The 25,751-nt window shown below is 41.9% G+C and overlaps 1 protein-coding gene across 1 annotated transcript in view; it reads right to left on the bottom strand.

Annotated features, from left to right (window-relative positions):
* Positions 1 to 22,662, bottom strand: part of CREB5 (cAMP responsive element binding protein 5) — a 403,489-nt gene extending 380,827 nt beyond the window's left edge. Inside the window, exon 1 of the mRNA XM_034669652.1 lies at positions 22,589 to 22,662. The gene's annotated coding sequence lies outside the window, so the exon portion shown is untranslated. The remainder of the gene's footprint in view (positions 1 to 22,588) is intronic.
* Between the last annotated feature and the right edge of the window lie 3,089 nt (positions 22,663 to 25,751).

The following is a 25,751-nucleotide window of genomic DNA, read 5'->3' as shown; positions in this document are numbered from 1 at the left end:
CAATTGACAAACTGCCAGCAAAAAAAATGGAAATAATGTTCAATGTTCCTTTTACTCAAATAAAAGCAAATTAAAATAATTTTTGACTAATAAATTTGCAAATATTTCCTTTTTAAGGGCTATCTAAATCCTGGTTAAAGGTCAAGTTTGATAGGCACTCTGCATAGCCTTGGTGATGATGAGGCAATTGGTGTAAGATGTTTGAAAGCAATTTAACAGAATGTATCCAAATCTACTTGTTGGAATAATTCCTTTGGAAAAATGAGAGATGCAGATGAAAGGTTATGTGTGGAAAGGTTTACCACAATATTATTATTAGCAGGGAAAAATTCAAAATAGGCCGTGTGTCCAATAATAAGCAGAATGGCTTAAGGACATTATGACAAACAAAAGATTATACCATCATTAAAAGTGTATTTTCAAAAAATTAATCATGACCTCTGGAAAACGTTCACAAAATAATGTTAAGTAGAAAAAAAATCCAAACACGAATCTGCAAGTAGTCTGTGAATTATAACTAGATGATAGACTGATAAAGCCACAGATTAGATGAGACTATACATCAAAATCACCAACAGTGATTATCTTTGGCTAGAATTTCTTTCTTTATACATTTCTGTATTTTCTCTGAGTTTTTAGAATCAGGAAACAGTAAATTCCTCTTTAAATTTTTTTTAAAAAGTAAGGGAATCCTTAAACTTGAGATATAGTTAACATTTTTTACTATGTTTGTGCAAGCCAGCTAAAATTCATCTTCACTCAGAAAGGAAAACACCAGCAAGCAGATTTGAACATTAGGACTGGTTGATTTCCCATGTTAAAACTCTGAAACCTTCCCTGCCTAGCTACTCTTTCAGGAAAAATAGATTCCCTTTTGTTCCTCTTTGGGGTATTCTTCTCACAAGGTCAGCTTCAGGGGGAATTCAGAGGAAAGAGAAGTTACCAAGACCACTATTTTAAATGGTGTGTTCTAATTTTAAAATCCTAGAAGACACTGCCAAGTTGCCCGGGTGCCTGCCGGCTTAGAAAAGAGCCCCAGGACTACATAGAGGCAACAGCCATAAATGACACAACAGAAAAATGATGGCTGCTTGTTTGAGAAAATATGCACAGAACATGCCAAAAAGACTCCTACACTGGATGTTTTTCTGAATGAATTTCTTGTAAGTTCTGTCACATGAAACTAATGTAATACTAGGAATCCCTATGCTATGAGGACCTCATTCCAAATGCACCCACCCCACTGCCTTTGCCATTGGCTGGTAGAAATACACAACTCTTCAACTCTATTAAACACATTGCATAATTATAACATCCTATTACAAAGCTTCCATGTTTGTTTAATCTTTGCCCAAGCACGGCTTTTAGTTAATAGATTTCAGAGTATTTCTCTCAAAAAACAAAAACGAAAACAGCTAGATGCAATAACAAATGCAATCAGAATCACTAAAAAAATAATAATAACTCATGGCTGTTTGCAGTCACCCAAACCCTGTAATGGCTCTCCACTGCATTTAGAATGAAATTGAAACCCCTAACCTGGCTCAGCACACCTCACCTCCAATGTCATCCCATAGCATTTGCCCCCTTGCCCACTACACTTGGGTTACACTGGTCTTTTTCCTTTTTTTCAACCACGGCAAGCTTATTCCCATAGCACTAGGTCTCCTCTATACCTGGAATGTTCTCCCCCTTAATCTCCAGGTGATTGAACCAGCTTTGTTTTCAAGTATAGGTTAAAAGTAATCAAGTGAATAGATGAGACATCAATCCCATTAAATGACAGGTTTAAATTAACATTTTTAATTTGGTATTCTTCTTAAGGGAGACCACCCTTGGTTTACCACCAATATTTGGAAAGTGCCTTACAAATGCTTTCTTGAAAAACAGAGAGGTTGTAAATATCCAAGCATGAGCCAGTGCCAAAAGTAAAAGAATGAACCAGGATTCTTTACTGGTTACAACTCAAAATCTAGAAGGCTCTAACACCAACTTCCCTTGTCTTCCCCGACTATGGTGCCTTAGTGGAATAGTGGTACTTATTTCCCTTATACTTATTTCCCTTCTGTCTTTCCTTTCAAATAGTGTCAATTATTAATGCCATAGATACAGCATTAACTCAGAGTATCATTTACAAGTACTGTGTACCAGGCAGTCTCTGAGATGTCCCCCAGTCATCCCGGTCTTCTAATATACATGTGTGTAATCTCCCCTCCTGAGTACAAGCTGGCCTTAGTGATTTGCTTCAAATGAACAGAATATGGCAAATGTGATGGGATGTCATTTCTGAGATTAGATTGGGAAAAAAGACTGATTTCTATTTCTCACTTTCTACCTTATGGAACCCTTGCTTTAGTCTTAGCCTGCCAACAGCCATATAAATGAGCCTGGGTGTGCACCTTCTGAGACCTGCAATAGCCACGTGAGTTTACAAGTATATCCTCCCCTAGATGGGGCTCGAGAGGACTACAGCTTTGGCCAACATCTTGATCACAGCCTTGAGGGAAACCCTGAGCCAGGGGACCCAGCTAAGCCATAACCAGACTCCTGTCCCACAGCAATTCTGAGTTAACAAATACATGTTGGAGAAGGGCGCCTGGGTGGCTCAGTCAGTTAAGCATCCAACTCATGATTTCTGCTCAGGTCATGATCTCAGGGTCGTGAGATCAAACCCCACATCAGGCTCTGCACTGGGCATGGAGCCTGCTTAATACTCTCCCTCTCCTTCTCCCTGCCCCTCCAACCCCACCCCACTCACGTGTATATTCTCTCCCTCTAAAAAAAATAAAAATAAAAAGTAAAAAAAAATTTTAAATAAATATATGTTGGGTACAGGGGACCTAATTTGTTACACAACAATAGCTAACTAACACAACTGTTTATAACCCAAGCTACATACCTCACATTTTCTTTCTTTGTGTTAGGACTGTAGTGAAAGAAAATTTCAGCTCCCTAAATTGTAAGAATAAAATCTTAGGTTGTATAGGGATGAAGGATATTCAACACCAGAAATAATGAATGAGGATTTATTCCCAAAGGAAACAATAACTATATTTGATACATCAATCATAATAGCCACTCATAATTTACATACCATTTTTCAGTCTAACTGGCGTTTTCACATAAATGGCCATTTACTCCTCTTGCAAAGGCTATGAAGTAGGTATTATTGCCATCTCCATCTTACAGACGAGGAGACTGAGACTCAATAGATTTTATGACCTCCAGGAAGGCAAAGACCTCTCTCTTGCTCCCCATGCTTCTCCAGTGTCTCACTCCATGTCAGCACTGTAAATGCTCAACACATATTTGCTGAGTGGGTGCTTCACACCACAATGTTATCTATAAAGTTGGTGACCTTGTTTCACAAAGTTCCTCAACTGACATACACATCTATCGATCTCTACATAGACCAGTGTAACACTCACAGATGTATTCATGAAACCAGTGTATGTGTTTCTCAAACAACACAGGCACCTCTGAAAGCTCAGTCTAGCTTTAAACACCATAAAAAGATCATCCTCTAATTTAATCCTTTTTTTCACACAGCTCTACACTGCCAAAGACAGAGACCTAGAGCTCTTTCACGAGCTAACAACCCTTTCTCAGTAAATCAAATCTCTTCCCTCACATATCATTTCCTATACTCACCCCCAATGAGGCTGGAGACAACAGACCTTTCTAAAAGTCAACCAAGGGAAGTCATCATCCAGCTCAGATCCCCTCATCCCCCACCACACTCCCACCTCTCCCCTGCCAGTCGGGGCTCTTTCCCCGATAAACATGTCAATAAACATGGTGAGGAGGAGGTAATAGGTCTTGTCAAAGGTCACTATAAAATAACCTCAGGCAATGTTAGATAGAGGTGTCCAAAGAAAAGTAACAAAGCTGCGGACAAGGAAACAGGAGGTGGGGGGATTTTGATTAGGAATTTAATATAAGCCTTCAATTCCTCTTCATTTCAAAGTTTCGCAGTCCAGTGATCATTCACTCTAACCACAGCTCACTCCTTCCTATTACCTAATAAGAAAGTGTTTGTTCACAAAAAAACACATGGAGCCATTAAGTAATCAATTAGTCTATGTTTTAAGAAGATAAGAAAATCATGAGGTATGATTACTCATGAAATCGTATGCTTACAAATAGAAGAACTGCAATATATCATGTATAAAGTAATAAGTTAACAACAGGTATCCATTCATTCAGCAAATATTGAAGAACTGTCTGCTATGTGCCAGCACTAGATGCTGGGAAAATGATGATAAACTACATATGCACGATCAGAACTCAGATTCTAGTGGGACATATGGATTTCAAATTTTAAAAAATTAAAAATCATGTCAAGAAATATAAATCTAAAAAGTAAAAAATGCTACTAGGAAGGAAAAGTTCAGGGCAGGAGGAGTGTTTAATAGGGAAACCTAATTTAGATTAGGAAACCAAGGAAAAGCAGGCATCGTCTCTGCAGGAATGGTCAAAGCAAAAGGACAATAGACTCAAAGGTCCTGTAGCTGAGAAGGGCTTGGTGCTTTCAAGGACCTAAAACTCCAGGGTGGTTGGGGTCCCCTGCATGAGGGTTGTGTGTTGTGAGATGAGGCTGGCCTATCTGATACCAAGCCTGTGATCCTGACTCTATGCTTGTAGCCCAAACCCCTTCCCTGAACACCAGACTCAGCATCCCCCATCTACTGGACATCTCACACATAACATGCCCACAGCTGGGTTCCATTTTCACCCACTAAACCTGTTGCACAGGCCATCTTCCCCATCTCAGCTGATGTAACTCCATCCCCCCAGTGTCTCAGGTCAATAACCTTAGCATCCTCCTCCCTGATGTCTCGCTGACCCCCATGCCGAACCTGTCAGCAAGTCCTTTCAGCTTTACCTTCCAACTAAACCAAATGCCTTCTCACCACCTCTCCCACGATCACCCAGTCCAAGCTGCCATGGTCTCTTTCATCCTAACACATCTCCCTGCTGCCACTATAGCCTATAAAAGTCCACTCTCTGATCACAAAGAAGGTCTTTAGAAGTGATGGATTCTCTTCTCAAAACTCCCCAGCGGCTTCCTTTGTTGCTAAGATTCACATCCAACATTCACAGCATGGTCTACAAGCCCACCCATCACCTCCCACTCCTTCCTCGCCATCTTCATGCTTGTCTCCTTGCAGCCCTTGAACATACCAGGGCCTTTGCACTAGCAGATCCTTTGTCTATAAGCTCATTCTCCACACCTCTGCAGGAAGGGTCCCTCCCTCCAGCCTCCCTACTCACATGTCACCATCTCAGAAAGGCCTTCCCTGACTCTCCAGCTGAAGGAGGAAAGAGCACACAGTATCTCCTTACCCGGTCTCACCTTTCTTTTTAGCACGTACTGCTATATGATGTATTATATATTTACCTATTTGTATAGAGATTTTGTCTGTTGGTTCACTGACATATCCTCAGAACCTGGAAGAGTTCTAGCTAAAGAGAGCAAAGGCACACCTTTAACGATACACTTTGTTGGGCTACCACACGGCCATCTCCAGAAGTCCTTTTGTAGTAAAATTACAAACTCCCAGGAAATAGGTTGTTTAATATCCTACCAAGATTTGAGAAGCAAGAGAAGAAGAGAGAATCTGGCTAGGAGGAGGGGCAAGAAGGGCAGGGTTTGTAGAAGACAGATCAGTGTTGGGGAGTAGGAGGGTAGCACTGAGCTCCTGTGACAGGCACTGGAGTGGAACAGAATGTGCCAAGAGGAAGAGGGGCAGAAATGAAAGGGATAAAAATGTGGCCGTGCCCAAGACAAACTGGAACTCTGTCACATTTCTGCCCAAGCTCAACCCTAAAGAAGGTTTTTTCAGCCAGCGTTAAGAGGAAAGAGATTAAGGTCTTCAGCGTATATATTTCTCCTGCCAAAAGATTGGTCATGTGTTTTTTTATAATCATAAAAAAGAATCCACAACAAACTTAAATGTCAAACAATAGGGGATGGTTAAGAAATTATGGTATAGCGACTCCATGGAATATGATGCATAATTATAGTTTTGAAAACTATGTAGCAACATGAAAGAACGCCTGTGGTATACTTTTAAGTGAAGGAAGCAGCCTTTAAAAATGTGTCTATGTTCTGATTAAAACTATTTAAAAATTATTATCTGGACCAGGTATGAAAGAGAATATAAAAATGAAAAATCAATGACACCTTGGGGTTGTGAAATTCTCTGTCCTTTCCTCATCTCACCCCATTTCTGAAGTTCTGAAATATTATTACAATAGTTTTTTATGCTGTAGGGACATCCATCAATATACCTGAAGAATCTCCCTGGGCTGGTCTTCCCAAGAACCCTCACCAGACATCAAACATCTCCCTCTGGTAATAGGAAATTGATGACAAAGAACAATGTCCGAGTATTCCTACCACCAATTCACTCAAGATTAATTATCTTCTCCATATAAGGAACTATATGCTAGGTTTCTATGGGAGAAACCAACAACACGGAGCAAGAGTCAGTTCTTGTTGTTATAGAGCTTATAATCCAAGAGAAGGAATTTGTGACAAGTTTAAAAATAACTATAATAGAAGATATTTTTTAATCATAAGAAAAAATATTAAGCAAATACTAAGGAATTAATTCTGCATTTAATTTTTATTTTGGGAGATCAGGAGATGAGTGTTTGCATAGGCACAAGGTGAGGGGGTGGGGGAAGGGGTGTGCTGGATGAGGACAGATATTCCAGGGAAGAGGAGAGTCTCAACATGGCAGAGAGGCACTCAACACAAACAAGAGTTTATTATAGATCTGGCTTGAATATGGGGTATACCTACAGGGATGCTGGCTGGGGTTGGCCTAGGGGGCTTAAAACGGATGTTGGTGAAGGCTCCTGAGCAGAGAAATGAGACATTCAGAGCCATAGAGTGGAAGGATTTATTCTGTAGTCAGAATGGAAAGAGTCTGAGCTCAGGGACCAGACAAAATGGTTCTAAACCCTAATTCCTTCATTTACTGGTCACATTTCCTTTGTCCCATTAACTGGTTTGTCCCTTACCCTCCAAGCCTCACTTTCCTCATCTATGAAAAGGTTAGGTAAATCCTGCTCCTGGGTAGGTTTGTCATGAAGGTTGACATAGATCGAGAGAGTAGGTTCAATAAAGACTAGATAAATAATTCTGTTCCCCTTAATCCTCAGTTCACAGGAGGAAGTAGTTGAGAAGGAGACAAGGCAGAGGACAAAAATCACCGGACTTTGCTCCAAGGGGTCTAGAAGACTTAGCAATGACCTGTTCATGATGGCCAAGGGGAAAGGCAAAGTCAGCAACTGAAGTTCAAGCTGCAGACCCAGAGGATGATGGTGGCCCCTACTGAAATGGGTGTGTCAGAAGGAGACATAGTATGAAGATTAGTTCCTATTGGAACAATTTGAAAATTTAGGAACAGCAGCAGTCCATCTAGGAGGAAATGTCCAGAGTGAACCTAGAAATCAGGGCTCCTGGCTCAGAAGAGAGGTACAGGCTGGAGACACATGGCATATGCTGTAAGATTTTTAGTAGTCGACCTTTCCTATTTCCAAGACCTGTAATGCTCCTATCAAACTTTCTCCACTGCTCATCTTGATATATTCATCCCAAACATGTAGAGAAGTTATTGGATCAAAATGCCCTATTTGGCATATAACCTAACTACGTTTAGCATCCTGTATTTTTTTCATGATGTGTTATCTTTTAACAGCTTTCTTGAGATATAATTCATATACCATACAATTCATCCACTTATAGTATACTATTCAATGGCCTAGGAATATTCACAGATTTGTGCAAATAGCAACATAATCAATTTTGGAATATTTTCCTCATCTCAAGAAGCAACCACACATGCCTTAGTGGTCACCCCCAAGTCCCCAGCCCCACCCTCAGTCCTAGCAACCCCTAATCCACCTTTGCTCTCCATGGATTTGCCTATTTGGACCGTTCACATAAATGGAATTATACAATATGCAGTCCTTTGTATCTGACACTTTTTCTTAGCATAATGTTTTCAAGATTCATGCATGTTGTAGAATGTGTCAGTATTTCACTCCTTTTTACAACCAAATTATATTCCAATATATGGATAGCCCACCTTTTGTTTCTTTATCCTTCAGTTGATGGGCTTTGGGCTGTTTCCACATTTTAGCTATTGTGAATAACACTGCTATGAACATTAGTGTACAAGTGTTTGTGTGGACATATATTTTAATTTCTCTTAGGTGTATACCTAGGAGTGGAATTGCTGGGTCACAAGGTTTATTGTTTAACTTTTTAAGGAATGGCTGAACTATTTTCCAAGGTGGCTGTGCCATTAAGGCAATCCCACCAGCAATGTATGCAGGTTCCAATTTCTCCACATCCTCATCAAAACTTGGTATTGTCTGTCTTTTTTATTATAATCATCCTACAGGGTACAAAGTGGTAACTCACTATGGTTTTGATTTGCATTTCCCTGATAACTAGTGACACTGAACATCTTTTCATGTGGTTATTGGTCATCTGCATATCTTCTTTGTAGAACTGCTTATTCAGATCCTTTGCCCATTTTTAATTGGGTTATTTGTTATTTATTAGGATATGTTTTTAAAACACAGAATTTTGTCTTCTGTGCTTTCATTGTGTAAAACAGAGGTAGCACATAGGCATAAATTATTCACAACTAGAAAAGTTGAATTTTTTTTCCCTGCATTGAAACATCTATATTCAACTGTGTGTGTGTGTGTGTGTGTGTGTGTGTGTGTTTTGTGTATGGAAACTGGTGGCTATTGTCCTTATGAGTAAATATTATCACATCAAAACAATGATTGTTAAACCTGGCAGGGTGACAAACTAATTGTATTTAATTCTTTGTTCTCAAGGTTAAAAGTTGGTGTTGCCCTTTTAGCATTGCTCATTCATAAACTCTGAAGACAAATTGAAGGCCAAACCAAGGACAATGTCCATATTAGCAAATTCACTAATCAGTGCAATATGTATATATCTATTTTAAGGCATAGCCTTGTTTTGCTGGTTTTGTCCATACCTGGTAATGTGTGTACCCCCATCTCTGAAGTCTTGTTCCAAGTTTTGCTGGGGGTCCATCAGAAGTTTATTTTTAATATGTGCTAAAAAATGTCCGGTTATGAGCCACTTCACCCCCAATCTGCCAGCTCCTGGGGGAACCCACTCCTACGTGCCGTGGGTGCTACTTCTTGAGAGGCTTACCTACTGCTATGGGTTGAATCATGCCCCCCCAAATCTCCAGTACCCTAAAATGTAACCTTACTTGGAGATACCTTTACAGGTAGTCAATTAAAACGAGGTCCTTAGAGTGGGCCCTACTCCAATATGACTGGTGTCCTTATAAAAAGGGGAAATACGCACACAGAGACAGGCACGCACAGAAGGAAGATGATGCGAAGACACACAAAAAGAAGACATCCACCTACGACCCAAACAGAGAGACTCAGAATGATTTCCCCTCTCAGCCCTCGAAAGGAACCAACCCTATCGCCACCCTGACTTTGGAATTCTAGCCTCCGAAACCAAGAGAACATAAATTTCTGCCAGCCATGCAGTCCGTGGTGCCTTGTTAACAGCAGCCAGAACGCACCTAGCCGTGCACTAGACCCCGCTGTGTGCCTCAGCGGTGCTCACTTTGGGAGGCAGGGGTCTCTCTCTGCAGAGGCTGCTTTCCGACAGAAATTACCAGAACTGCAATGCTTGTGACCCAACAGCTGCACCACAGTTTTTAGTTAGAGCTGCTCTCCGAGTTTCTGCTCACAGTTTTCTGTTCTCATTCAAGAACTCAGGCACATGCCCGCGGGCACTAGGCCAGAAACCCTCTCCATTCCTCTACCACCACAAAGGACAATCCGGGCTTCAGTACAGGGTCAAGATTTTCCTACCAGGCTCCCTCTCCCCTCAGAATGAGAAAGGCTCTCTTCCTTCCCCTCATCTTCCAGGAATCAATCCCCTCTTCCTACTGATCTGTTTTGTTTTTTTTTTAATCTGGCACCATCGTAGTCAAGCCACCATCGCATCTTGCCTGGACAAACCACACTAGCCTCCAGACTTGCACCATCACAATATTCTATAGCACTGACCTATTTGATGTCTCTCCTACCAGTAAGTTCTGGGAGGAAAGGGACCGTGTCTGGCTTTGATCATGTGTTCCTAGTACCTGGCACATAATAGGTGCTCAGTAAATATCCGATAAAGGAAGGGAGAAAGGGAAAGAGAGATGGAGGGAAGAAGGAAGCGAGGGAGGGGGGAGGGAAGTGTGGGCTTATATATTCCCTTACATAAACTACAGGTCAATCTTTTTTCAGTTGAACATATCAGTTGAGCATATCCTTACACTAAGGCAATCAAGTCAATACAAATAGACATGTTCAAATAATGCCAAACGGTATGTTTTTCAAATCAAATGATACAGCCTTCTATACACAGGGCCCATCAAGATCCAAGCCAGTCTCCAGAAAAAAAAGGCATTCAGTGCTGTGTGCTTAGCTATTGTCTTCCCTGGATTATCCTATGGGTCAGAATCACCTTACACGTCACCTCTCTGCATTGACCGGAAATGCACAAGTCCTCTTTAAATTTTTGCTCTTGCCATTAAGATACTAAAGCTGCTACACCTAAGGTTAAGTTGTCTGTGCATTCTATTGCTCCATCTGCGGAATGGGCACATGCAAACTTTATCCCTCTCTTTTTAAAAAACTGTGTTAAAATACACATAACACGAAATTAACTATGTTAACCATATTTAAGTGTATGGTTCAGTAGTGTGAAGTACATTCACACTGTCATGCAACCAGTCTCCAGAATCCCCTACTTTTTAAACAAACATTAAAAAACTAAAACTATATAAAGGAATATAAGACTTCCAAATGAAACCTCCTAAAATATCTGCTAAATGTTAAATAAAGATAAAGCATCCCGTTTACAACCTTCCTTTTCAAGATCCTGGAGTTTGGGGCACCAGGGTGCTCACTTGGTTGAGCATCTGCCTTCAGCTCTGCTCATGATCCTGGAGTCCCAGGATCGAGTGCCAGGATCCAGCCCCACATCGAGCCCCGCATTGGGCTCTGTGCTCAGCAGGGAGTCTGCTTTTCCCTCTGCCCCTCACCCTGCTCTCTCACAAATAAATAAATAAATAAATAAATAAATAAATAAATAAATAAATAAAAGTCTTTTAAAGACACTATAGTTTTTGTGCTTTAGGAAGGAAAAAAAGTGCACATTTCCTGGAAAGGATAAAAATGACCCTCAGGTTAAAGGGTTAACCCATCTGTCTTAAGAATGTCCCTTCCAGAGCCAAGATGCCCTTCAACAGATGACTGGATTAAGAAGCTGTGGTCCATATATACAATGGAATATTACTCAGCTATCAGAAAGAACGAATTCTCAACATTTGCTGCAACATGGACGGCACTGGAGGAGATAATGCTAAGTGAAATAAGTCAAGCAGAGAAAGACAATTATCATATGATTTCTCTCATCTATGGAACATAAGAACTAGGATGATCGGTAGGGGAAGAAAGGGATAAAGAAAAGGGGGGTAATCAGAAGGGGGAATGAAACATGAGAGACTATGGACTATGAGAAACAAACTGAAGACTTCAGAGGGGAGGGGGTGGGGGAATGGGATAGACTGGTGATGGGTAGTAAGGAGGGCACGTATTGCATGGTGCACTGGGTGTTATATGCAACTAATGAAGCATCAAACTTTACATCGGAATCTGGGGATGTACTGTATGGTGATTAACATAATATAATAAAATAAAATAAAAATAAAAAAAATAAAAAAAATAAAAAGAATGTCCCTTCCAAAAGACATGCCAAATAATTACATGGAATTTTTTTTTTATCCCTGATTTTTGCGAGTGCTCCTCAGGCACATGAAAAAAATGTGCATCTTTGCCAGTTCTGCCTCCAACCAATGAGCAGACATCACTGTTCCATTTTTTAATGTTTTGAATGATTTGGAGATTAGCATGGGTACTTAACAAAAAGTACAATTTCAAATTACATGCTGCTTCATGGTGCCAAAGCACTGTGCACCATCATCTTTGATGACGTCCACCAGCACGGCACTAAGAATGGTGGTTGTTAGTCATCTAGCTTTGCAAAGCTGGAAGACGAAATTATAAACAATGTGTGCCGAAACAGGCCATGTTAGAAAAGAAGAGTGTCTTAAATATGGTTTGATTTTTTTTTAATCTAGCAATATCTTTTAATCAACAATGTGTGTATCTAAATCAATGTGACAAATAGATACTTGCTCAAAAGGAGAACAATTCATCCATGGGTATCCTAAAAAAGATGATAATCTCACACACACACGCGCGCGCGCACTAGTAACATCCGGGTCCTTCCCTGGCCGAGGTTTTTATTTATATACAAGTTTAACCACCATAACCACATATATGTGTGGATACTAAAATTGCTTTAACTTTAGTAAAATGCTTAGAAGACTCAAACTAACCCATCCCTGGCACTGGTCACAGATTGCATTATTAATCATGGCTTGTAGCTCATGCATGGAAAACCCAGAGGTGCAGACAGAAACTGCACATAGCTAAGTCCAACCCTAGTCATGATTAGGAGAAAACAAAAACAAAATACTCAAAAGCAGATGACTCCAGGCCAAGTGTGAAGACAGGACCTTGGTAAAACAAGAGCTAAAATGTTTTCCTGAAGATAATTCGGGAGCTCTCTATCTTGCTTCGTGAAGGAATACCCCAAACTCTTTTCTTTCAATCTCTAAAAGAGTTGAACAATTTACATCTTTAATCTCATTGTCTTTCCACCAAGTCTTCAACAGTCAATCACAAAGTAGCCTTAAAGAAAGTTTCCCTAGATACCACTAAAAACACAGGTTTGTAACAGATGTCTCCATGCAACTTCTAGAATAGATCCCATGTGAAGAGGCTGACAGACCCAGATGTATTTATTCATCAACCCAGGTACATGTAGCCTGGAGCTGGGAAGCAAGAGTTATTAGCAGAGAAATCATTTAAGTGCAAATAATGTATGCAAAAGCATGAGAAAAAAATGTTATTTGTAAGTTCAAAGACAAATGCAATCGTACACACGTACACACAACTGGAAAATCCCCACCTGGAAACCACCCAGAGTAGTGCTTATCTTTAGGCACTAATAAATGGGATCCCTTGTCTCACACCCTTCTAATTAACGAACACGATGCCTTGCCTTGTCAATCCCTCAGGTTCTTCTAATACGTGGAGATAAAAATTTTTCCAGTGAATAACATGACAGAAGACACAAATATATTCACCACAAAATGTAGAGAAATGTCCCATTCTGTACTTAAAAATGGTTGTAAGTCACGTTTAAAAAGCACATGGCCACATAGACATGTACTTGGAAACAGACCGCTATGCAGGGGATAAGGAGAGAGGTTCAGGGTGGAATGACTCACAAATTCGGGAATGCAGAGGCTTTCAGCAGCACGAAGTCACAAGGGACCATCCTTGAGGTCTCTCCTCCCCTCCACAAACAATACTGTTTGTTGACTTGGAAAGAATATGGTGAGGAGTTTGGAAATCATTGTTTTTAATTTTTAGTTCTTTGCATCCTTGTATTGAATGCACAAACTGGCATATTGTTAAAAGTGTATTAAAGGAGCACATTCTGGTGTGCATTGAGAAATACTGATTCTTCTAATATTTTACAGGATGACAAACAGAATAAACACTCTAAGTCAAGGAGCTATAACTAATATCCTGACGAGAGCAAAGGGCAAGTCTGTTCTCTGCAATGACACAAAGCTTGTTAAAAGCTTAGAGAGAAACGCAAGGGGATCCAGCTGTCTTAAACACAGTAAGATTTTTCCCTCCAAAAAGAGCTAAAGACAAGTAGTACATGGGGCAAAGAAGTAAACCAGTAAGAAAACCAAAATGTGGTGATCTTGACCTTTTTCAAAATGGAGGGTTTCTAAGAGGCTGCATGCAAACCAAAGTGAATGTTAAGATTTGGGGGGTAGCAAACCATTTAAAACCATTTCAAATATTTGAAACTCATACAAAGCAGAGTTCATCTGTGGCACAAACAGTTGTCTTCCAAATCATTCAATCCGTGCATTTTAATTTTTATTGATTTTATTTCCTTAAATACGTTTTGTAGTGTGCCGCATGCCTATGACAGCCACTCGGTGCTCTTGAACTCTGAATGCTTGCCTGTAATCCCCTTCCGTCAATAGACCATAGAATGTTAGAGCAGAAGATACCATAGAGATCAGGTAGAACTGCAGTTCTCAAACCTGGCTATATTTTAGAAACACTTTTGGAGCTTTTTAAAAATACAAAGGCCCAGGTCCCCACCCCAAACCAATCAAATTGGAATTAGGGGTGGGGGGGGTATCCACACTTTTTACAGGCTCCACAGGTGGTTCTACTGGGCTGCCAGGATTAAGAACCATTGAAACAGAGTGTAGATTGGCACTGCCTGACACCACTGTCACTTGGCAGTCATGTGGCTACAGAGCACTTGAAATGTGACTGGCCTGAACCAAGACCTGTGGTAACTGTAAACTACATACCAGATTTCAAAGATTTAGGACCAACAAAAAAAAAATCACAAAGTTTCTCCTCAACATTTTTATATTGATTATATGTTGAAATGATACTATTTCAGAAACCCTGGGTTAAATAAAATATGTTATTAAAATTAACCATTTCTTTTTACCTCTTTAGTGCGGCTACTAGAACACTTAAAATTACTGCACTTATGGCTCCCACTGTTGGACAGTGCTGGTCCAGACCAACCCTCTTTTATCACACACAAAGAAACGGAGGCAGAGAAGCATAATTAGTTGAAGGCAGCACTTTGGGGATCCCTTCTTCCAGTCTTAGTCTTTTCCTGTGGCCATGAACCACACGGTTTTGCAGAGCTACGGCAGAGCCTGGGATGCCATCAATCGGATTTCAAACTTTTCTCTCTTTTGTCTTGCTAATTATTTCTTCTACCATTGGATATTAAAATCTATTTTCCCTTATGGAAAAACATCCCCTCTCCCGTTAATGCACACACTTGTGATTTGTTATTGTAGGGTTACTCATAAAAGCAGAGTAACCAGAATGGATGCTTAAAAATAAATCTAGAAAAACATTAGCATAAGGAAAATGCAGAGAATGGATGAAGAAGACCATTAAGGCTTTTAAGTACCAGCTTTGTGAATGTTTTACCATGTTGTAGTTTAGTAAATAACCTCAGAGACCCTCTGCAGCCCGAGACCCATCTTCAACACAGTCCCTGCTCGGAATTTGGAAGTTTGAGAACTGAGAATACTGTCCTTCCTCCCAGACGGTAGTGTTTTCTAGACAATGCTGTCATTGCAGGAAAGCAGATCAGGCTCTTCATGATGGCCTGCCACATCATGCCTAGTCACCCTGGTGGAAACAGATCTTATCCTCAATGCCTTCTACCCTCCAGGCCAAGGATTAGTACCTGGTCATTCAGAGGCCAAACAGCATCGTGTAGCTGACTTAGAGAAGAAGATCTTGTTTTGATAAAGTGAAAGGGTCCTACCAGATCTGGCAAATGGAGGTGAAATGTATTTCTTCTTATAACCAGCTAATTCAAACAGAAACAAAGATGTTTTTTGTTGCATGTGGTTTTCCCCCTTGGGAAGCCGGCAGAGAGAGAATTGCATAAAATTGGCTGAAATGTGTTATAGTTGAGGAATCATGCAACACAGGGGCTCCTCAGCGTAATAAAAGAATAAAAGAGACCTGAATTCTGATATAAAGTGTTCACGCAAAGAGCTGGAAAGGAAACCTACAGCTCAAGCCAAATAACACATACAGTAGATGCATTCGAGATTTCTATTGAGATATTCTTGTTCCCCATCCTAAACACAGCATAACCTAAATGTCAGCTTCAATCATATGTGTGGTGCTCTGGAGCCCCCTATGTCGCTTGTGTGATTTCTATCAGCTATGATTAGTCAAGTTTTGCCAGTCAAACCTCAAAGAGCATACTTCTAGACTCAACTCACTTCTGATGTAGTAACAAACACCTCGTATACCTCCAAACACTCTCGTATACACCGACCTGGAAAGATAATACACTAGACACAGATTCTGGGCGAAAGTACATTTGCCAGAGTGAAAATAGCACTTGTTGCTCTATTCAACACAAAGAAAGATGACTTTAACTTAAAATGATTTTTCAGATCCCTTCTTCAAAGGTGATTAAGAAAAGTAAGGAAGTAACAAAAATTACTACCTTATCCTACAGGGGTGTTTTAGAACATCTTTAAGTTCTGCCTGGTTTTTAGTCTCAAATGAAATCTGGAGGGTGCTGTTTACAGGGCGTGTCTAATAATAATGGTGAAGAATAAGAAGAATGGCTTTCCAATAAGGAGGTCAACGTGAAAAAAAATTAGCGTCACAAATATATTAGCATACACAGAATAGAAACGACAGTTTTATGGTCAGGGGATTCATTCAAAAGATCTGATAGAAATTGTCTTTGAAAGGTTAGTGATCAAAAGGCTTGAAAAGAGCAAAGCATCCAAAGCCATGGGTTATGTTTCATTCTCGACCATTTATGGCAGCCTGGCTCATGGAAAGAGAACCCGACCTGGAGGCCGGGCCCTGGCTTTTCGGCTCAGTTTGGCACTCTCTAGCTCTGGGCCTCGGTGAGCCAGGGGACACAACCAGGCCTTAGGTTCTCCTCTGCAAAGTGACAAGGTTGGTCTATCAACGAGAAGACCTCCCCAGCTCTGGCTCTGCATAGGCTATAGCAAGCCTTTCTATCTTGCCATCAGAATCCCTGGTCCAAAAGGAATTCTTCCTCTCCGAGATTAGTTCAAGCCAAATGCCAACATGGTAGTTTTCAATGCTTGTTAATTTTAGGGTAGAGATTAGAAATGCAAACCTTGAGAAAACAGAAGGAAACAACTAAAATATGTGTTTTTGAAGTGTTAAATTGATTCTGATCTATTTCTCAGAAAACAGAAATGAGCAATAGAGTAAGCTTGACAGAAAGAAATACAGAAATGCCAACGTCACATCTTGCACGTTCCGAAATTTATCCAAACTGTGTAAGTTTTATTTTGAATGTCCCAGAGTCTCAATATGAACTTCAAAAATTTTACTCTTGTTTCTGGCATACTGTTATCACTACCTGAAAATTTGTAAAAGCCTTCTCACTCTTTTTTCTCTTATGTTAAATCCATGATTTACGATTCCCAACAATGGAATACTAATGGACCCTCAAAATCACTAATTGCCCATTTTTTCCCTAATTACAAAATATAATAACTTTTTAGTGAAAGCATTAAACATGATGTCATTTTTAAAGTGTCAGAGTTTCTATTTAAAGCAATGCCACAAAATAGATAGCTTATTTCGTTTACAAATAGCAATACAAAAAGGTTCTTTAAGTCTCTTTAGCATATCTGAAAGTGCTTCTTTCTCACACTTAAATGTTTGAGGCTATTGCCCCCAGTTCATTACCTTATCTCAGTTGCATAATTTTCTTAAATAGCATTCAGAGAGACAGTACTAGATATACATTTTTAAACACTAATTTACAAAAAGCATTGGTAGATTCCCATAATACAGCTGGTAGTCAAACTGGACAAGATAATGAATTGACTGAGATCATTGCTCCATCTTCATCCAAGAAAGCTGCCTCTAAAAAAAGATCTTAAATTGCTGTAGAAATCCAATTTGTAAGAAGCAAAAGGAGCGTATAGATGGGAAACACCAGCCATGATCACATTAATTTTGTGACTAACAGCACTGCTTTGAAGTGAAGAAGCAGGAAAAAAAAAAGATGACAAACATAATAAGTCTACTCAAATCCCCAATTTTAATCTAACAACACAATCAGAAGAAAACCAACTACAAACACAAAGTTCACATCCTGAGGATATAGCAAATACCACCTTCTCACAAAACAATTTTCAGCTTAATAAGAAACAAACTCCAAGGCTAAGGAAATACTATAGAAAGTGATGCATCGTTGCTAAAAGGCAAATTTTAGAAAGAAATCAGGAGACCAGGAACTTGACATTGGTACCAACAGCCATGGAAAGTCCATGATCAATTGGTTTTGAATCTGCAGGTGTGGGAAACTGACAATTAGTCGTATGAAAATCTTCAACCTACAGTAATTGAAAAGCTATACAGGAAAAGTCTCTCTGGCACACTACCATTCATTTAACGTCCTATTCAACTCAAAGCTGCAGTGTCACAGAGATGGGTCCATGTTTTTGTGGGAATGTTCTAATAAACTATCTACGCATGTAGAAACTTATTGACAGGCAGTTTATGTAAATTCAACAATTTACATTCAAAAACAGCCTGAAGGTATTATCAATTTGAGCAAACATGTTTACCCTCAGTAAAGTTGAAAAATACAAGTCATTACGCATCAGTCAGGATTTTAAAATAACAGATCTATATAAAATGATGCAAAGGAAAATGAGGACATTTATATGGAAGCACCAGTGAGGTCTATTATTGTTTTCTTTTTAAGTTTTAAAACTAAAGTAATAGCTGATATTCAATCAACAACATCCTACTTCAGGGGAATACATATTGAGGCTCGGATGAGGAGAATGGCTTTTTTGTTTTATTTTCATTTTTGGTTTTCTCTTTTAAAAATGCCTTCCTTATTAAAACTTAAGTACTTATTAAAGTGATTCATGAAGGCCTGTGGAAAAAGGAATTCTTACCTGACACATTATTTAACATGCTTCATAGCTCCCCCCCTGCAGTTCACACGCCCATGAACATTATTTTACCCAGGAAATAATGGTCTTATTCACACACACACATACACACACACACACACACACACCTTCCACACAAAATGCTACCAAGTCCCAGGAAACTGACAAAGGCAACATTAAAATTCGGTGTGAAGTAAGAATTCCATTTCTGAATTCCATCTACGAAAACATAAGATCGGCCTCATTTAACCAACTGCAAAGTTCCTTTCTGCTTCATAAGCATAAGAAACATCATCTTACCATTATTTGTAGAATAAAATCAGCAACGTGTTGCTTCCTGCAGTCACCAAATCAGGTTTTTTTCTTCCTTTCTTTCTAGTAACTTCTTTTTCACCAGCAAGATTAGGAAGAAAATAAATCTTTGAGTATTTGCTTTAGAATTTCAGACCACAAGATTGTGAAACTAGCTCTTAGTTAAAAAAGAAAGAAAGAAAAAGAAAGAAAGAAAGAAAGAAAGAAAGAAAGAAAGAAAGAAAGAACAAATGAACGAACGAACAGGTCTGGTATTTTACAATCACTTCTGCAACCCAGAGGTACCTCCTGGACTCCGGTACCTCCTTTCCTCCCTCGTTTGCTAAGTTTCTTTTAGTAATGAGACTAATTTTTCCAGTAGCCTTGAACTCCCCAGAGTTAACCGACATGGAAAATGTGACTAAAAACTTGTAGAACTGTCTAGCCTCCAACCCTACACAGAATCAACTTTGTTAGAAGTGTGGAAGAACACCTCGCACGCAGCTACTTGCTCCTTGAGACTCCTGCACTACAACAGCTCAGAACACCAAAGAACAGTGCGCCATCTAGCTAGCAAGTTGCACTCGCCATTCTAGAAGGGGGGACACCTTCAAACCCTGGGAGTTAAGAACTTGTCAGGGTTCAGCTGCTCTGAAGGTCCAATTGTTTATTTAAATAAAAAAAAATATCGCTACTGAGATAATCCACATCGAGTGGATATGGGAAAATTTAGGTTATAATGGCACTACAAACTTTTACATCTAACTTTGATTTACAAGATAAAAGCAAGTTTTAAATTAAAAGGGCTTTCTGTTAATAGAGCTTATTATTCTGAAGACGGGGAATGATTTTCTTCGAAAGTTGTCCCTGGGTGCATGCCTATTATCTTTGCTTTTCCCCTTCCACTAATGAGCATTTATCTAAAGAGCCTGTTAATCCTCTGATGTGTGCTTCTGGTCAGAGGTAACAGTTTGAATAAAACCACTAATCACTGATCACTAAATCACTGATCATTAATCACACTCTCCAGTGCTGGTGACCCGGGCCATTTTTTCCTTTAGGTCTATGCATCACAAACAAGAAGTTTAACATTTGAGATGCACATGCATTCTGCAGGGGTTATGCTATTTCATCTCTAGATGTGAATAAATAATAAATACTGCCACAAACTTGGGGAAGGATGTCAATTAGACCCCAGAAAGAAGTTTCACAAATGCCTGCTCTACAGCAGGGCTGTTTCACTTGGAAGAAAGTAGATCTGATTATAACAAAACATGTGTTCTTCACGAAATGCCCACATACTCAGAATATAAATGTTCCTTAATTTAGCCTCCGCCAACTTCAAATCAGAGAGCACCCAAATCCTCTGCCCCACTCAATCCGACACTCTGTCAGTAGATTTTTTATTTGATTTCTGCTGCACGCACACACCCTCCCCCACTAAGAGTTTTTACTTTTATCCCTTGAACATGTCACACAGTGTTTTTACTGAAACTGCCAGATAGGCAGATTCTGACTCAATTCTATGACTTAAGTACTCAACCTCCTCTTTAAATATAGAAACTTAAGGTTAAGAGAGAGAAATACATACACCAATTTATTGTAAGGTGCTTTGGGTTCAACCATTCACATTCCCTCACTTTGTAAATGAAACGTTGAATCTTGATTCTTTCAGCTAAATTTGATTTAATCGGCATCCTCACTTCTTGGGTCTTCCCTCTTCCGCTAAAGGGTTGGAGGAAGGCGCTGTGTAAAATTAAGTACCTTGTTTGCACTGGGTGTGCTGCTTTCCTAAGTCACCACAGGGACACAGATTATCACAAGGACTCTAGACATTTCCTGAGATGCTTTTTCTATCAGGGCAGAGCATTTTCGCCCTGGAGAAGAGGACTCGCTGGTGCCTTTCTTAAATAATAGAAAAGGGCAGATTGTGTGTGCCTTGATCAGGTACCGTGCCCCCCTCAGACACCAGAAGCTCTTAGGCACACTCCAGGGACGGTGATAGCCCCAGGGAAAGCAATAAAAGGCGGAGGCGGGGCCAGAGTGATAACGGTGTGGGCGGGAGAGGGGGTAAAGAAGGAAGGGTACGGGAAGGAGAGGGCAATAAAGATGCCCAGGGAACGGGCGTTTGTACGAGTATGTTGGGGGTGGGATGGAGAGCGGAGTTGCTTTGTCAGCATTTCTAAACCCCGAACTCTTGAGTATCTGAAGCTGTTAATCAAACACTTACTGGCCTGCAGAATGACGTAATGGACCTGTATCCAGCCTTTATTCCTTGACACATGTCAGAGAGGGAGGGAAAAATAAAAATCAAACACCACTCTGAGAACTCTGACAACGCAATATACAAGCGACCCACTCCAGTTCCTGGCCTGGAACAAGCATCAAGTGGGGGTGGCACTCGTTCAGGCACATTTGGGGAGGGGGTGGACAAGGTCTGAGGCTTTATCTACCGGATACCCTCTCCCCCCGGAAATAATTCTATGGCAAAGAAGAAGCGGGATGCAGTTGCCGGGAGAAAACGTGTCCTTGGTTCCTTCGCGCGTCTTGCCCCTCTAAGAACTTCGTTAAAAGTTTAAGCGGTTGCGTGGAGAATCTGCCGGAGAGGAAGGCTCCGCCACCGGGTCCTGGGGACTGCCACCGCGCTGCCGCGGCAAAAGCGGGAGCTGTCATTTGCGGCAGCGGCGGGGAAGAGGTAATGATGCCAGCGAGAACGGGACGGAGGCAGGAGACGGCTGCAGTAGTGAAAGCGAACAGAGCCGCGACACTCTCGAGCTTTCTTCGCCTGGAGCGAAAGCCAAGTGCCCTTCAAGGGCCACGTCCCCTCCCCGGGCGCGCGTGCCCACCAGCTGCGGCGAGCAGCCTTGCGGGAGAGGTGGCAGCAGCAGGCTCGGCACCGGGAGGGAGCGAGCCCCCCCGCGCACCCGCCCGCCCGCCCCCTAGGTGACCCGGCGTCCTCGCCGCGCCCGCTGGAAGTTTGCAAACTTTCTCCGGGGGTTCCGCCGCATCACCGGGAAGTTGGGGACGCGGGGGGAGGTTCCTGGCTCGCCGTCTCCGCTGCCACCGCCGCTGCCGCCGCTTGACCGCACTTCTGGAGGGTTCCGCACCTTGCCAGGTCTCTGGAGGCAAACACACACCCCCGATTCATAACTGTTCCCCGTATCAGGGAAACACACGCGCGCTCCCACACACGCACCACGCCGGGGAGGACACGGCGCTCGCTCCACTTTAGCATCCCTCCAGTCGCACGGCGCGGCGGCCACCGAGACGCGCTCCGGAACGGACACGGCGTGGGGTCTCTGGAGTGGCCTCAGGACACAGCAGAATTCCACAGTCCACCAGCATTTGGGGCCGGACTTTCCTCTGGTCCGCCAAAGTGTTTACAAACACAGATCACCCTCCAAAGAAATGCATCGCATCTTCCCTACTCCTTGCCCTGTGACCTGCCCACTGGACCAAGTAATCTCGCGGCTGCTGCCGAGAACCAACCCCTGCAAACCAAGTACGCTCCCGAGATGGCTCCCGCGGCAAGTGCAACAAAAGTAGCTAAATGCAAAAGCCCCAGAAGTGGCCGAGCCGTATTTTTAGGAACTTACCAAACAAGTGTGGAGAAGGCAAGAGCGGAGCCCGGGTGAAGGGACCACGTTGGACTGAGCAAAGATTACAATACATTCTATTTAGAGTGCATTACATCACCCCCCCGGTGACGTCACGTGGGATTCCTGAACTTCTAAATCATTGCGGTCCGCGGGGGAGGGAGCGAAGAAGGGGCGGGGCCGCCGCGCCGAGGGGGCGGACCGCACCCCGTCCCCGCCCCGCCCCCCGCCCCAAGAGCGGACCCTGATGCACCCGCCGGGGAGCGGGGAGCGGCGGCCGAGGCGGCGACCGCGCAAGCAACAGCTTGCAGAGCCCAGCGCCGTGTGACACGGCTCCCTGACATTAGTGGTGTGAGTCAGCTTGGAAACAATCCTCACGGTTTCAGACAGGACCACGGAGGAGGCACGAACACGGGCTCTCCCCCGAGCAAGGCCTGGTAGTGTTTGAAAGGTGTGGGGATGGTGACAGGGGGTAGGGGGCTAAGTGGGTGGTAAAGGGTGAGGGATGAGACTTTCTGCAAACAGAAATGCAAGACGCTCCCCCCTTCCCCCACCAGCAGATGTCCAGCTCCTTTTCGCCTGCGACAGTCGTGACCTCATTAGAGTGTTCCCTGAATCCTAGCTTCCCAGAACATTCATTCGGCACCCCTTTTCACCATCTCCTACCCCACCTCACCTCCATGGGAATAACTTCTTGACTGTGCACCCTTACATGGAATACACAGCCCCCACCTTTTCCAAGAGCCCTGCTTCATGAGTCTGAGAAGCTGGAGGGAAGTTTCTCCAAGAGGCAAAAGGTGAATTACAGCTAGAGCCAAGTGATGAGCCTGATTTAGACTCCGCGTCAGAGCCGGAAGGGCCCTTGGCGATCACTTCCAGAGCCTCCTCTGTAACTCGCCCAAGCTCACAGGCTGGCAAGTGGCAGAGCCAGAGCCAAAATGCAGGATCCGGGCGCTTGGTCTGCAGTATCTAACAGCTCACAGCTCCGTGAGCGAAGAAGCCTGGCGCTTTCAGCATCGGCCAGTCACCACCCCGTCCCCAGTTTAATTTCCGTTCGGATTTCTCCTTGTGAACAGGACTCAAAGGGAAGGCATAGCCTAAATTCCAGCCGATCCTAGATGACCACTGTCCTCCTTGCAGCGTCTCACCGTTCACAAAGCACTCGCACCCATGTGAATGCCCTTAATTCTCACAACCATGGAGCACACGAAGGAGAAGTAGGGCAGGTGTTGTTACTATCCCCATTTTACAGGTGAGCTAAGGCAGACCCCAGGAGGTTAGGGAGCTGGCCTGAAGTCACTTGGGCAAGTGGTGGCACTGGGACCAACCCAACCCGTTTTCAAACCCCAGATCCCAACTGGGCTCCTTTCTAGAACTCATGGGTTATTTGTTGGTTAGAATCTCTGCTACTACCCTGTTGGCTGGGAGTCAGAGTTTTGCTTAGTAACAGTTTAGCCCCCATTAACAAACAATAATCATTCCTGCCATTTATGTAATATCTAACATTTATATAGCACCTCTTATCCCAATGCATCATAACCATGACTGTGCAGTTTGCCAGAGAATCATGACTAGGCTGGCTAAGAATTGTAATGCTTTGCCTGGACCATCACATACTGCTTCTGAGCTGGTTTTGACCTACTAAATATTAGAATTTTGTATTTCCTTTCTGCTTTTAAGTGTTTAAACAACTCCCTGCCCTTCAGTGTTCCGTGAGACCAGAGGGACTGGCAAGTCTTTGTTTCTTACAGCCTTATTCAGAGCCCATCGTTGAGTTTTCCGTTTGTTCTTTTCTACATGTAGCTCTGAAGGAACTGCAAAAGAAGGGCTCCAGTCCTAACTTGAAATCTTAACCAATAAAACTTTAAATATGACAGCTCAATTAGCTGGGTTTAGAGAAGGAAGCAGTAGCCTACTGAGGAATGGTCTTCTTGCCTGCATTCCCACTCGATAATGAGGAGAGCCTTTGCCACCTAAAGCCCGTAGTCTACCTCCTTCTCTAGCAAATGAGTGTGAGCCAAACAGGGAGCGAACTTGAGACAGAAAAGGGATGCAGCTTAATATACCAGAGCTCAAAGAGCTAATCTTCTTTCCAGGTGAGTGTGGACCGAAGGAATAAAATAAGAATTGAATAAGCAAAGATGAAGTGATAAAATCTTTAAAACCCGCTAAGTAGTTAATCAACATATAAATTTAAAACATTTAATTCCCAGTATTCTCTAAACAGAAACATATATATATATATGAGTTTTAATGCAAGTAGCTTATCAATTTTTAATACTATCCAAATAATTTGTTGATCTTTAAAAATGATTGCTGAACTTTTGTTTGACATGCTGCCACTAGTAAACAATTCCCCTGTCTGAGCCATGACTGACATAGAAATACACAGGGAACTTTCCCAATGACTTCCCCATTATCTTGATAATCATTAGGTTATATGGAGTCTCAGTAGGTAGAGAATTTCTCTAAATATCAGCAATATTGTTCATGGTGCAGACTTGTCTCTCAGCACCTGCTGAACTAACAGCAATTTCATTCAAAATGTTTCCATCCATTGTATTATAGGGTGTGTATATGTGTGTGTCTGTGTGTGTATATACACAAATCTCTGTTACCAACTAAGTGACACATAAAAACTTTCTGAGTGTAAAATGAAGAAGAGAAGTGGTGTTTATGAGTTTGGACTCTAATGTCAGACTGCCAGAGTTCAAATCATGGCTTTTCTACTTGAGTTTTAACTAACCTCTGGGTCTCAGTTTCTTCATCTATGTAATATGGTGATAATCACAGTAACTCAAATGAATTAAGAATTGTGCTTGGCACAGGACAAATGCTATGTAAGTACTTGCCCTCACTGTTATTAATGAAAGCAATGTGGCTAATGCCATGATAGTAGGGCATTCAGTGATTTTAGCAAACTTGACCAAATAAATGGAAAGAGAACCTGTTCCCCATACTTCTCCCAGCCCCCACACTAAACAGGCCATGCACCATCTGTACCAAACAGGCTCTCCTCTGTCAAATCGTGCCCACAGAACCCTCAGGTATGTAGACTAAAATTCTTGCATGGCTCAAAATTCTTGCATGGCTCGTGCTCACCCAGTCTCTTCTGGGATCCCTCAGAGTTGAAGTCCCATGGAGGCTGCAGTTCCCAGAAACA

This window comes from Ailuropoda melanoleuca, chromosome 1 (genome assembly GCF_002007445.2).
Source record: "Ailuropoda melanoleuca isolate Jingjing chromosome 1, ASM200744v2, whole genome shotgun sequence".
Lineage (NCBI taxonomy): Eukaryota > Metazoa > Chordata > Mammalia > Carnivora > Ursidae > Ailuropoda > Ailuropoda melanoleuca.
Note: the sequence above shows the minus strand (reverse complement) of the source record. Positions and strands in the feature narration are given on the sequence as shown.